Source organism: Schistocerca cancellata, chromosome 1 (genome assembly GCF_023864275.1).
Source record: "Schistocerca cancellata isolate TAMUIC-IGC-003103 chromosome 1, iqSchCanc2.1, whole genome shotgun sequence".
NCBI lineage: Eukaryota > Metazoa > Arthropoda > Insecta > Orthoptera > Acrididae > Schistocerca > Schistocerca cancellata.
The window spans coordinates 637,654,798-637,669,759 of record NC_064626.1 but is presented as its reverse complement, the minus strand read 5'-3'; positions in this window follow the sequence as shown (position 1 = coordinate 637,669,759).

The following is a 14,962-nucleotide window of genomic DNA, read 5'->3' as shown; positions in this document are numbered from 1 at the left end:
GAGCACTATGCGACTTAACTTCAGAGGTCATCAGTCGCCTAGAACTTGAACTTCTTAAGCCTAACTAACCTAAGGACATCACACACACACCTACCCGAGGCAGGATTCGATCCTGCGACCGTAGCGGTCGCTCGGTTCCAGACTGTAGCGCCTAGAACCGCACGGCCACTCCGGCCGGCAACCATGAAATCGTTTTCGAGTGAAGTGTTAATTCTGGGATGACTTTAATGATCTATCTTCAATTTGCGTATGTCGTATTTTCATGTGCCGCCGCAGGACTGACATTCTACCATTATTTAGCGTGGAGTTTGATGAACATTATCATCAAATTATGGCGAGCCTTCACTTAAACATTTAATTTGAACAGTTACAGTTGCATCAGCGCATTAGACTCTGAACTACTCTGGTAGTTGGATTGGGTGGATTCTTTTTGGTCTGTGACTTTCAGAATATAGTGACCATTATAGAGAGAATCGTTTTGATTATAAATCCCAGACAATCTCCTAATTCCTCAGAGCTATAATCTGTAGCTATAAATGTATTTCTCAGATGAAGTGGGCACCAGGAATTCTAATTACAGGCTTACCGTTCTGCTAATCACTTTCTGGTTGCCAATATTGTAGTTAGAGAGCCAGTGTTGAGAACGGCAAACAACAGCATTAAATAAATAACAGGAACATTTTATAACAAATATTTCCACTCGCCGCCCCACATATGGTGCATCGTCTGGGAAAAACAAAACTATTCTATATAACAATTATTCCACCCACCGATCCACAAATTGTCAGGAATGGGGGAAAGAAATACAGTAGAAGTCGAATGGGTAGCTCTGAGGGATGAAGTTGTGAAGGCAGCAGAGGATCAAGTAGTTAAAAAGATGAGGGCTAATAGAAATCCTCGGGTAACAGGAGAAATATTGAATTTAATTGATGAAAGGAGAAAATATAAAAATGCAGTAAATGAAGCAGGTAAAAAGGAATATAAACGTCTCAAAAATGAGATTGACAGGAAGTGCAAAATGGCTAAGCAGGCATGGCTAGAGGACAAATATAAGGATGTAGAGGCTTATCTCACTAGGGGTAAGATAGATACAGCCTACAGGAAAATTAAAGAGACCTTTGGAGAAAAGAGAGCCACTTGTATGAATATCAAGAGCTCAGATGGAAACCCAGTTCTAAGCAAAGAGGGGAAAGCAGAAAGGTGGAAGGAGTATATAGAGGGTCTATAAAAGGGCGATGTACTTGAGGACAATATTATGGAAATGGATGAGGATGTAGATGAAGATGAAATGGGAGATACGACGCTGCGTGAAGAGTTTGACAGTGCACTGAAAGCCCTGAGTCGAAACAAGGCCCCGGGAGTGGACAACATTCCATTAGAACTACTGACAGCCTTGGGAGAGTCAGTCCTGACAAAACTCTACCATCTGGTGAGCAAGATGTACGAGACAGGCGAAATACCCTCAGACTTCAAGAAGAATATAATAATTCCAATCCCAAAGAAAGCAGGTGTTGACAGATGTGAAAATTACCGAACTATCAGTTTAATAAGTCACAGCTGCAAAATACTAACGCGAATTATTTACAGACGAATGTAAAAATTGGAAGAAGCCGACCTCGGGGAAGATCAGTTTGGATTCCGTAGAAATGTTGGAACACGTGAGGCAATACTGACCTTACGACTTATCTTAGAAGGAAGATTAAGGAAAGGCAAACCTACGTTACTAGCATTTGTAGACTTAGAGAAAGCTTTTGACAATATTGACTGGAATACTCTCTTTCAAATTCTAAAGGTGGCAGGAGTAAAATACAGGGAGCGAAAGGCTATTTACAATTTGTACAGAAACCAGATGGCAGTTACAAGAGTTGGGCATGAAAGGGAAGCCCTGGTTGGGAAGGGAGTGAGACAGGGTTGTAGCCTCTCTCCGATGGTATTCAATTTAGAAAACACTTTAACGTTACGTACAAAACCAGTTTAGGCCGATAAATAAGTAAACTGTTAATCCTGATATAACAAACAGTTCAAGCATCTTCTTTTGTTAGTTTCCTTGCTTTTTGTCACAGTCATCTGGTGTTGTTGACACGGAGAACAATTGACAGAAATATATTTGTACAGCGGAAAATAAATACTGGCACTGTCCTGATATTACAAACAGTTCAAGCAGCCTCTTTTGTTAGTTTTCTTGCATGTGTCTCAGTAATCTGGTCTTGTTTGCGCTGAGAACAACTAACAGAAATATATTTGTGTTGCGAAAATAAATACTATTTGTTCTTTGGTTTATGCGTCTGTCTCAACAGCTGTATTTACTTATTTCCAAATTAATTGTAATCGATCTCGAAACTATGAAGCTTCTTTTCCCGCTACATAGTTCGGAAATATTTACAGAGTATTAGCCTTCTCTCACGTAGACAATGATCATCTGTAACACTGGAGCCGCATCATGCAGGTGCTGCAACCGCCCTCTTTGATTGTTAAAAACTTAGAGAGCCGGTGTCGTAATATTGAAATGAGAGTTAGCAGGAATATCGCGTTATAACTATTTCCCGCGAAGCACCGTTCCGACAGAGGCAAGGGTTAATTGTGGAAATTACGTTACTGAATATTAAAAGTTACGTAATTAAGGAATACACCATTAATCGCCCTCAATTCTTCAGGGTCAGGTTTTATTCCAGCAGGTGAAATTATGTAAACCAAAAATTTAATGTTTTTCCTTACAAACTTTGATTTCTTAAGATGCGCTGCCTAAAATCTCTGTAGCATTTTCTCTGGTAGTTCTAAATGATCATCCCAGGTAGATGTTGCGATTAATAGACACTCATTGTACACAGTGAGCTTGTCTAGGAGATCACGCCGTAATACAGTGTCGAGTGCAGCTATAAAGACTCAGGCACTAACGTTCAACCCAAATGGTAAAACGCAGTACTGGTAGGATCTGCCTGCAAAAATAAAGACTATGTACTTCCTGCTTTCAGGTGATAGTGCGATCTGCGAGTGAGAACTCTGGAGATCAACATTGGACAGACAGTGCACACCATGAAACGTATGTAATTGTTCCTCTAAATTTTCAGGCCGGGTGGTTACTGGGATAATAATTTTGATAATTTCCTGGGTGTCGAGAACGAGCCTCACTTTGTTATCTGCCTTCTTGACCCCAAGTAACGGGATGCAGTACAGCGATAACGGGGTTTCGATAATATTCACAGACAACTATCTTTTTATCTCCTGACCTACTGCCTCTCTTTGTGACCATGACATGGAATATGTGTACTTTCAAAACGTGTTGTGGGGCCAAATAATCAGGTGGTACTGATACTTACTAACAACTCCGGGTGTTTTATCTAACACATGTGCATATTCAAACAATAAACTTCTAAATTCTTCTTTTTGTTGCGGAGAAATCCCTTTGCACTCTTCTGATGTTGAGGTTTGGTTTGTAGGGTGTTAATCTATGCGGTTACCAACGCCGGTACACATTCGCAATCTTTACTCAATCTAATCTCGCCCCTTCCTTGAATGATTATGAAATGATGAGGACAACACAAACGCACACCCAATCTTTACTCATTCCAATCTAGCCCCTTCCATGAATGATGATGAAATTATGAGGAGAACACAATCACCCAGTCCCCGAGCGGAGAAAATCACGAACCCGGTCAGGAATCGAACGCGGGACCCCGTGATACAGAGGCAGCAACGCTAACAACTTTTTTGTTGTTGTTTGCATTCTGTTCCTTATTGTTCGTTGTGTTTGCTCGTATCGGATGTCACATGACATCCGTGGAAGTTCGTTGTTATTCATTCACTCAGTTTTTTTATTACACAGAGCAGCCAGCTCTCTGGAAAAGCACGCTAAGCTACCGTACCGGCATCACTAGACCACGAGCTACAGACTGCACTCTCCTCCTTATTTTCGATTTCATTACGCTCCACTTGATGGCACCACTGTTCTGTTGGGTCATGGCTGTGAAATTTGTTGATCTTCTAAATCTGAGTGTGTATATTTTTACAACGCTTACCAGTCCAACATTTAAACTTTGTTAAATCCATTACACAGGTTTGACCATTGATAAACACATGACATTCCCCAGGTTCTAAATCAATTTTAGCACACTTTTTCCTCAGGAACTCCAATCGGGAAATACATCTTTCTGTTACGATTGGAATACAATCGATTGGAATACAATCTCCTCAATCTGTATTTCGATTATGGTTTGCACTTTAATCAGCCTGGATTTGCCGCCTGTGTATCCCACTATTCTGTAGTGGCTATCTTCAAAATGGCTCAAATGGCCCTGAGCACTATGAGAGTTAAGATCTGAGGTCATCAGAACTTAGAACTACTTAAACCTAAGAAACATAAGGACATCACACATATCCATGCCCGAGGCAGGATTCGAACCTGTGACCGTAGCGGTCGCGCGGTTTCACACTGAAGCGTCTAGAACCGCTCGGCCACCCCGGCTGGCCAGGGGGTAGGTTGGTAGCGCCTTGTCACTGTCAGTCTCTTTGAGAAGGGCTTTCGATATCACAATAACCTTGACACAGGTTTCCAGTGAGATATTGGTAGGTATTTTTCCTACTAGCGGCTGTATACTTGCTTGAACTGTGCCATCCTCCTTGTACACACAGGGAATTTCATCGTTTGTCAACACATAAAGTATGTCAGCTTTATCTTGGTATCTCAGTAAATTCTTATGCTGATTGCATGGATCACCCCTACGACTTTCCGTGACCAACACTGGATGGCACAATGTGGCCACGTTTAGTTTAAAGCCACATTGTTATCGGCTGATGTCTCATTCGTCACTCTGATAATGATTACAGCCGGTGCGTTATTTAAAGGTTGCTCATTTCGGTCATTATTTGGACCTGAGGTCATAGGCGTAATATTATTTTGTACCTGAAATTGAAACGATTGGATCGCTTGAGCATTGTGTATTTCTGGGATCGGATAAGTCGTTATTGCTATTGTGCAGTGGTTGACACTGATTGCAAGCGTTGCCCCACTGATTTCTACCATGCTGCCTATTCGATTTCCATTGCCAGTATAGCCAGAATAATTCAAATAAAATTGCTCTGATTACTATGAGACTTAACATCTGAGGTCATCTGTCCCCTAGAACACAGAACTACTTAAGGGGCTCCAGAACGCCCTATACTTGCAATGTTAAAATAACGCTTATAAATTACATCTTTCCTCACAAAGTATTTGAGGTAGGAAGTTGAATTTTTTACAGATTATTTATTGGAATATGGGCTACAACTTAACACAGGTATTTTACAAAATTTTAGTACAGTTATTAAAGATGATTTTTTTTCAATTGTAATGAAAATTCACAACATTTTTTGCAATTTTTTATTTATATATTCAAAAATATACATTTTTTTGGAAAAAGTCTGTGTTAAATTATGCAGAAGGTACTGTGTAACATTTACTGAAAGTTTGAAACAAATATGTTTGGAAGATCCTTAGAAAACATGTAATTAGTATGAGAAAATAAAAGTTTTGGGAATCGAGCGACAAAGATTGGATTAACTTTTTAGTGCATTTCAGGTCCATAGGATGGATTATCTTCATCCTCTGCAAACTCCTCCTCCAGCTTCCTCTTGTTCCTCCTCCTGTTTACTCTTGCTTGTATTTCTAGACTCTTTACAGCCCTGTCTGCAGCCCGAAGGCGTTCCTTGTCTAAAGCAAGCATCGCTCGTACCATGTTAGAACCTATCTTCATTCCCATATTTCCCATATTTCTAAATACCTTGCACCTTACAATGTTGGCATCATTGAAAGTCGCAACAGCATCATACACACCAAAGTGAAGTGTTCCTATTCCAACAAATACAGTCTTGGGGATTCTCGACCATATAACACTATTTACACTTTCATTGGGGTTTTGAGTTTTTTCGTGAATACACTTTTTCAACAGTTCAGGTGCTGCTAAGTCTCTGAAAATAGGTTTTATCACCTCCATTATTGCATGAGGCAGACTATGCTTATGAGTGTACACTTCACCAGTTAGCAATCCTTTGTTACATTTAAACCAACTGTCTTCTTCTTTGGGACACAAGCTATGTTGGGGATTTTCATCGGTTGAAGAAGTATGAAAAAAAAAGAGCTCAAACAGCCTTCTTCATTTCGTCGACACTTTGTGTATTTTGCCTAATAGCCATTCCATAATAGTTCTGTATTTTGTCAAGAAACAGAATTAATTACGAATATTTTCGAGATAACGACAGAGTAAATAAACATGAAACAATCACACCAGCGATATATATTGAACCATTACAGGTTAGCCACAACACATACTTTATCTCACATCACTAAAATGTACCTGATGAACACGGACTTTAATAATAACACCATTTGACAGCAGTTTAACAGCGCCACAGTGGGTCACGCCCATGTAGAACACATTTCAAAAAAAATTTAAAAATAGTTGTAGTCTTCGGAATTGAATAAATTATATATCTATTAAAAGGTAATAGTCTGCAGATTCAGAAAACGCAAAAAAGTAAAAATTGAACTTTTCATGATTTTGAGCCTTTCCGGAGCACATTAAACCTAACTAGTCTAAGGATATGACACACACCCATGCCCGAGGCAGGATTCGAACATGCGGCCGCACGACGGTAGCGGTCGCGTGGCTCAGGACTGAAGCCCCTAGAACCGCTCAGCCACAACGGCCAGTGCAAAATATTTCCTATCACAATTCTTCCTCTTTCTTTTAAAATCTTGGTTGTAGTTAGAATTGTAATTGTAATTTAAAAAAAAAAGTTTCAAATGGCTCTGAGCACTATGGGACTTAACATCTGAGGTCATCAGTCCCCTAGAACTTAGAACTACTTAAACCTAACTAACCTAAGGACATCACACACATCCATGCCCGAGGAAGGATTCGAACCTGCGACCGTAGCGGTCGTGCGGTTCCAGACTGTAGCGCCTGGAACCGCTCGGGAATGTTATTAAAACTGGCTCCAGAATTAGGGTTTTCCATATGCACTGCAGAGGCTGGATCGACAGAAGCCGGTCATGGCTCAGCCGCGCGCTCGACATTGTTGACGCCGTATTAAGCTTGGTGCGGCGGAAACTGACTTCCGCCACCGTTACGATAATTATTTTTGCTGTTACCGTCGTGCGATGCGTCTTCATTAATCAAATCTATGGAATCTAAGATCGAAAAGAAGTACTGCAAATCGCTCTCAGGTACCTGTGCAAGTATTCCTCTAATGTGAATCGGCAATTTGGCTTTCAACATCCGTATAACATCAGTATGTGAAATTGGTTCAGCCTAGAAACTCGTTTTGTACTTTTCGAAGTATTTTCGTGAAGATCCAAACTCTGGATTGTATTGTTCAGGAGAAAACACCTATTTCCTCAATCGTTCACGTACACAACGCGACCAGTACTTAGAAAGAAAAGCATTTTCGAATTGCTCTAATGTTTGGTAAGTTTCACACATTTCGGTCGCCCACAGCGCTGTTCGGACAAAGGCTTGGGCAACACATTCCTGAATGATTTGATAAAAAGAACAGGATGTACTGACTTGCGTTCAGGAATGAAGATCTGAAGTGGCCAATGCTTTATAAGACTCTCTTCGAGAAACACAGTAGAAAAAGCTGGCTCGACTGATGTCTGTTTACTATTCACATTCTGCTGTCGTTGATCGTCATACCCATCGTATTTAGCCGAATACATATTAATATTGGTACCGAGATAGTCACTATTGCACTGTCGCCCGTACCTGCATGCATATTTTCAGGTTCTTCCTCTTCTTATGCGTCTCTACCTTGCGCCTTAATGTCATGAAGTTGCCTGTTGATTTGCTTTATGTGCGTCTGTAATGTTGTAACAGATGTGTCTGCTTAGTGTAAACTTGTTCCATTGTGTTATTTATACCTTTCTGTAATTCTGTTTCTAAAGTGCGGTTCATATGAATATCTCTCCCCTGCAAAAATTCATCGAACTCCCGTTCGTATTTTTTAGTTAACTCTTCAACTTGAAGGTTAGCTTGCTACATTTTTGTGATAAGTGTTGTTTGTTGTAGCATTGAAGTTTCAGTTACTTTTCTTACTTGGCTACGTACATCTTGTACCATTTTTTTTAATTTGTCTGTGTCCTGGTTAATATTATCTAAATCTTTTCGTGTTACTTCAATCACCTGACCAGCCACTTTGGTTCTTAACTGTGTTATCTGTATTGTCGTGTTGTTTTGCATTTCTGTAAGATACTTTACATCAATTTCTAAACTGCTCATCTGTGTAGTCATTTGTGTGGTTATCTGATTTGCAAACTGTGTCAACAGGTCAGTCGGCATAGCTTTGAACAATTCTATTAAGATTGTCTCTTCTGGAACCTACGTAAGTGCAGAGTCGGTCTTCTATGGTGTGCGTTTTCTACCTCAGGATTTATTGAAGGCTGAGAAACAGATTCGTCGTCCGATGAACTCCCCATTGTATTAGTTTGAGACCTAAGTTTCACCATCGTTATCTATACATGTTAGTCGATGTTTAACCAAGCTTGACTATTGCAGTAATTCGTATCACACGTAAACAAATCACAGGTTCCGTAAAATATCTCTCTGCTCAAACAATATACTAATGATCCAGAATCCCACGTGCAATTACTAAAACGTTTCCCCCATCTTGTAATATATTCACGTAAAATATATTTACAAAAATCTACAAAATTATTTGAGAAAGAAATGTTGAAAAACACGCGAGCCACGTAGTGGGAGTCGCAAAAATGCAATTCTATCCCAAATTTACAGTCAACCAAAAGCGTGAGAGTGCGGTTGCTCTTACCTTAAGTATTTTCTTTTACCGGTCGCTTTTCTTGGTAGTACGTTTAATACTCCAAAACTTCCTTCTTTCAAAAATTTTTAGGATAAATATTTTTCAATGTTATGGACTGCTCCCGGTAATAATTTTCTTGTGTAATACGCAGTTGGCGTAGCCTGTAACAGAAATAACTATTTATAGTCACAATAATGGATGGAAAAAATTACTTATATACTTAAACTTTAAATTTGTACTATTTTTTTCTGAAACGAAGGTCATGGTACTCGTTGCCATTACAACCGCCCTGTCATAATGTTAAAAACTTAGGCGGTGTCGTAATTTTGAAATGAGAGTGAGTAGGAATATCTCTTAATAAATATTTCGCGTGAAGCGCCATTACGACAGAGGCAAAGATAAACTGTGGAAACTAAGTCACTGAATATTAAAAGTAACGTTAATAAGGAATACACCCAACTGACTACACAATATTAGAGGGCACGTGCATTCGCGAGTGGGTGGTTCAAAATAAGAATTAATACTGCAAGCGAATTAGGTCATAAGCATAGTTACGTCGGTACACACTGACTCGTATGCCAACGTACGATCGGGGTACAGACACGTACGCTCTATGTACTAACATTCCCCGTGGCCTGGGTAAAAAGAATTGTGGTTAAAATGCATTTATTCATCTGAGAAAGAAAATAATCGGACTTTGTAATTAAATGAAAAGTAAGATTGCGGGGCAAGTACGACCCAGATACTGAAGTTGACAATGGCGGCCAGGAAGGGGGGGGGGGGAGAAATAAATACGCTCACGTACCTTTATTGTTGGGTAGCGCTGTAGTGAAGATCGTCGCCTCCATCTAAATTCTCCATACAAAACTAAAATAATAATAAGCTTCCAGACTTACGGAGCTGGGATCCGTGGTATCGTAAATGAGAAAATCATATTGTTTCAGTAGTTGCTTTCATTATTGAGCACAATTTCACTAGAAATTGCGGAGCTTTTCGCTTATACGTCTTACTACCAGGTCATGATAACAACGAAAGCTAACTATAAAAAATGGTTCAAATGGCTCTGAGCACTAACGGACTTAACTTCTGAGGTCATCAGTCCCCTAGAACTTAGAACTACTTAAACCTAAGCAACCTAAGGAGATCACACACCTAAGGAGCCGGCCGGCCAGCTAACTATCACTAAAACTAATAAAAGAAGGGCGTAAGTCGTCTTTTGTCCATCTGTATTAAATACTTTTCCAGTGAATCTTCGATATGAAGGTCGAATAATTTCCGGCCGCTGTAGCCAAGCGGTTCTACGCGCCTCAGTCCGGAACCGCGCTGCTGCTACGGTCGCAGATTCGAATATGCCTCGGGCATGGATGTGTGTGATGTCCTTAGGTTAGTTAGGTTTAAGTAGTTCTAATTCTATGGGACTGATGACCGCAGATGTTAAGTCCCATAGTGCTTCGAGCCATTTGGACGATTCGAATAATTGTGTGTGAATTCCTAAGGGACCAAACTGTTGAGGTCATCGGTCCCTAGACTTATACACTACAGAAACTAACATAAACTAACTTATGCTAAGAACAACACACACCCATGCCCGAGGGAGGACTCGAACCTCCAGCGGGAAGGGCCCCGTAAGCAGTAACATGGCGCCCAAACCGCGCGGCCACTGAGTGTGGCTCGAGTAATTATCTATACATTTATCAATATAAAAATTATTAAGTTTCTTTGAAGTGCTCATCGACATTGCTGTGAATTGCTCATAGTTAGCGCCACGTATTCTGCCACACGGTTTTGGTGCTGAAAGAGTTGATTCAATCGCGGATGGTCGTTCATTATCTGGAAATAAATTAAATGATAGTCCTCAGGTCATTGTACTTGTCCATGAAGTGGTGTCTTGGGTGGTTCAGTTTTCCACGCATTTTCAGCACTTTTGATTTGTGCCACATGCATAACCAGAGCAAGCAAAGCCCCTGGCAACTTTCGTGACTGGTGGAATGTGTTTTAATTAAACAGTTTGCCATTCTGGCTAACCACGGGAGCCATTGTTCTGTCTCAGTTATTGGATTTGATTTTGTTTGACATGTAGATCATATGCTCCGCTTGGAGATTGGGAGTTCTACTGTTCTTACGTTCGTATGGTCATAATAGACATTCTTGTACTGAGTTGTAGTATGGGCTCTCCCCCATAGCCAATGAAAAAAAGTTTTTATGCGTCTGTCGTTAGCTTGATGAGATAGGAAAATGGCAGTCACGGCCTGCTGGAACACCTTGAAGATTTTAAGTAAGTTTTCACACAGTGGAGTCACGGACGTATAATCGATGTGCTCTGTAATTTCAAGTGGAATTGTGCTAAATAATGAAAGCAATTTCTGAAACAATACAATTTTCTCATTTCTGATACCATGGAATCCAGCTCCAGTAACTCTGGAAGATTGTTATTATTTTAAATTTGTATGGAGAATTTCGATGGAGGCGACGATCTGAAACCTGTGCTTTATTCAGCAGACAATACAATTATTCGAAAAGTGGAAGGAGTTCGTAAATTTGAAAGAGTGACGACTCAGCAATCAACCAAAGGGAGACAAGGCATCCATGATTTTAATCGAGAATTGATTGCGCAGGGGTAGGAGTGGTGTTGCTACAGGAGTGCTCGGAGAGGAAGCAGGCGGTAGATTCTGATGTTCGCAGTTCGTCACCATTGGAAAACAAGTAATGGCGGTACGAACTGAAGCCATTAGTAGTTCTCTTTGCCCTAATGTTCAAATGTGTGTAAAGTCCTAAGGGACCAGACTGCTGAGGTTATTGGTCCCTAAACACTACTTGAACTAACCTATGCTAAGAATAACACACACACACCCATGCCTGAGGGAGGACTCGAACCTTCGGTGGGGGGAGCCGCGCATCTTTTTGCCCTAGAAAAAATTAGGTTTTACATCGAATAATCGGCACTCCTATTGGAAACAGTCAATGAAGTTCTCAGTTGGATTTTGTTACATCCCAGACGGCAGGCATCTAGCAAGTTGAACAACGCGCGTTTGAGCAGGTCAGTTCACCGTAAGGTACGTAAGCGATACTTAGAATGTCATTGCCGATGAAGTATGTTCGAAAAAACAGACACCACACCTATACAATATAGTGTGTGCCTGACAGCATATCGATCTTTCACTGCAGATGCACAAAAAAGTCTGATCTCTCGCGGATATACGGAGATTTGGCACGGACGGAAAACGTACTCCGATAGACCAAAGAGTTAGAGCGCAAATTTTCATCTGTCGCCTTTGAGTGACCCAATGCACCGAGCGAGGTGGTGCAGTGGTTAGCACACTGGACTCGCATTCGGGAGGACGAAGGTTCAATCCCGTCTCCAGCCATCCTGATTTAGGTTTTCCGTGATTTCCCTAAATCGTTTCAGGCAAATGCCGTGATGGTTCCTTTGAAAGGGAACGGCCGATTTCCTTCCCAATACTTCCCTAACCTGAGCTTGCACTCTGTCTCTAATGACCTCGTTGTCGATAGGACGTTAAACACTAACCACCACCACCACCCAATGCAGCAATGCAGCAACAGCCAGAAATTTCTTTCGTCGAGAATGTATGCTTGCGAACAATGTCCTAAAAGAATTCTCAGGGAGGAGAGGGGGTAGGTGGGTGGAGGTTGCGGGTAGCGGAGGAAGCAAGCTCTGCTTAGAGACACTCAGCATCTCAATATTGAAACGTCCCCTTAGAAAAATTATACATGACTATGATTAAACTGACACACAATATTTTTTAGCGCAACGCAACCTGACTTTCAATAATCCCTACAAAAGAATGGCCCTGACTAACATTAACCTATACCTTTCACAAATCACTTACCTCACAAAAATCTTCGTTACTAGAACTACTGCAATACAGCGAGCGCCACTACTGCCAGCTAAATAAAAGATTCAAACAACTGAAGGCACTAACTACTGAAAGGCATAGTTAGCAAATGAAAGATTTTGACAGAGAACAAACAATGTATTTACCTTAATAGTGTTCGAAAGTCATAATATATATATAGCAGTTCATGACATTCGGTATTACAAATGTACTGTTTCTGAAGGACACACGTCCAGATCATCCGCTCTCAAAACTCCGCCATTTCTCTCCCCACACCCATCACTGCTGGCGGTTCACTTCCAACTGCGCAACGCTACGAGCTGTTAACAGCCAACTGCCCAACACTACAATAGCCAACAACAATGCAAACCAGCCACATACTGCACGCAGCGCAGCCAGTGATTTTCATACAGAGCGCTACGTGGCGGTGGCGTTACCAATATAAGAATAAAACAGCCCACTTACATAGCCCATATGCTCCCCAAAAAAAATTTACAAATTGTTTTGGGCAGTGGCCAATACAGATTTGAAAAAATTTTCATAATTACAATAACAAAGAAATCAAATGCACACACTTATCGATACAATGTTGGTCCAAAGCTAAAATTATCTCACAGTCCATAAAGACAGTCCTGATCATTCATCACAGTAAAATTGCAGTGTTTTTCTCAAAGTCTGAGCAGTAAAAGAAAATGCACACGGAAGTAGTGGATTTCCATGTAGTCTTGAAGAAGTAGTGTTGTTCTTCCAACGGAAAGACTGTGCTGACTCTTGACATGCAGACAGTTAATGGACCACAACAGAGCAAATCCACAGCAGAATCAGTCGAAGTTTTGTAGAATATTGGTAGATAGGTCATCACAGAGCAGACCCACTGTAGTCCTGGTAGAGATTATGGTATTGGTGGGTCATCAAAGCTGCAGACCCACTGCAGTCCTTGTAGAAATAATGGTATTGGTGGGTCATCAAAGGTGCAGACCCACTGCAGTCCTTGTAGAGATGGCCAGCAGCCATCTGCTGTGACTGTGTAGGTGCACAATCACCATCGAAGAGTCTTGTGGACAATATAGCAAGTCCATAAACCACCACTTGTGCACTCACAAAACTTTTTGGAATGTCCTTAGAGCCAGCAATGGTGTTAACCAGTCCCTTGCTGAATTATGAACACACGTGCAAGCACTAACAGTCCTCTTTTTTTCACATATTGTGCATATACTATGACCAACAGAAATGTGTGCAGTGAAATGTATGCTTACAAATCAGTTAATTTGATGAACGGGTGTCCATTACAATTTTATAACATGAGAATACAATTACAGAGATACAGAAAACATCACGAAAACATAATAATACAGATAACATTTTTAGTAATACAGGCTTTGCAAAAGAATAGAAATAGACGTATACATCAGTGTTACAGGAATTATGACATAAGTAAATGTATAAAATAATGAGAATAGTTTTCGAAACCTTAATTTCACACACGGGCATTAAAACAGAACAGAATAAATAATGTCTAAACATCTTTACAAAGGAAATAACATACTATGAATGCAAATTATATATCAGGATAACAGTATTCCTCATCATAGTGAATGTAGCTTAGTACTAGGAAAATTCTACAACATAAATCTTATAAACTAAACACATAAAGAGAGGGAGAACACAAATACACAAGGGTGCACAAACACATAGAGGAATAACACAAACGGAAAGGACAGGGTTTGTTTTACTGCAGTATTTTGCATGGAGATCTCCCTTCGTTCATCATTATTCCCAAAAAGTCCTATCGAAGCCTGCTTTCTGTATTCTATTCATCCTCTTCTAAAATATTCTTCATTGTACAGTACCTTTTCTTTTACAAACTTTTTTCGTTTAACTTCTCAATGCATTTCTTCCAATTCATCATAACTCATTCTCTTATATAGCCTACCCCCTCTTAAGCTAACTTAAATCTTCTGAACTCAAATGCATAAACTAAGGGATGAGGCAATGCAGCAGCACAAAACAATTAATACAAACAGCAATTTTAAAAAATGCGAGTTGGCAAAGCTAGCAGCAGTAAATCTAAATTAGCAAAGCAAAAGCAATGTTACAACTAATACGAGCCAATGTGCAGCAACAAGAAAAATAAATCAGTAGTAAAACTGGCTTACCAGAATAATACAAAGTGCAATTTAGTAGCACTATTCCTGGCAAACAGCAGCAGCAAATGTAATAACTTAAATCTAATCATGACAAACCCACAAGCAGAAAAAATAGAACACTAAAGACAACAGTGCAGATAAGGGAAATGTATATTCACATCTTAATATCTA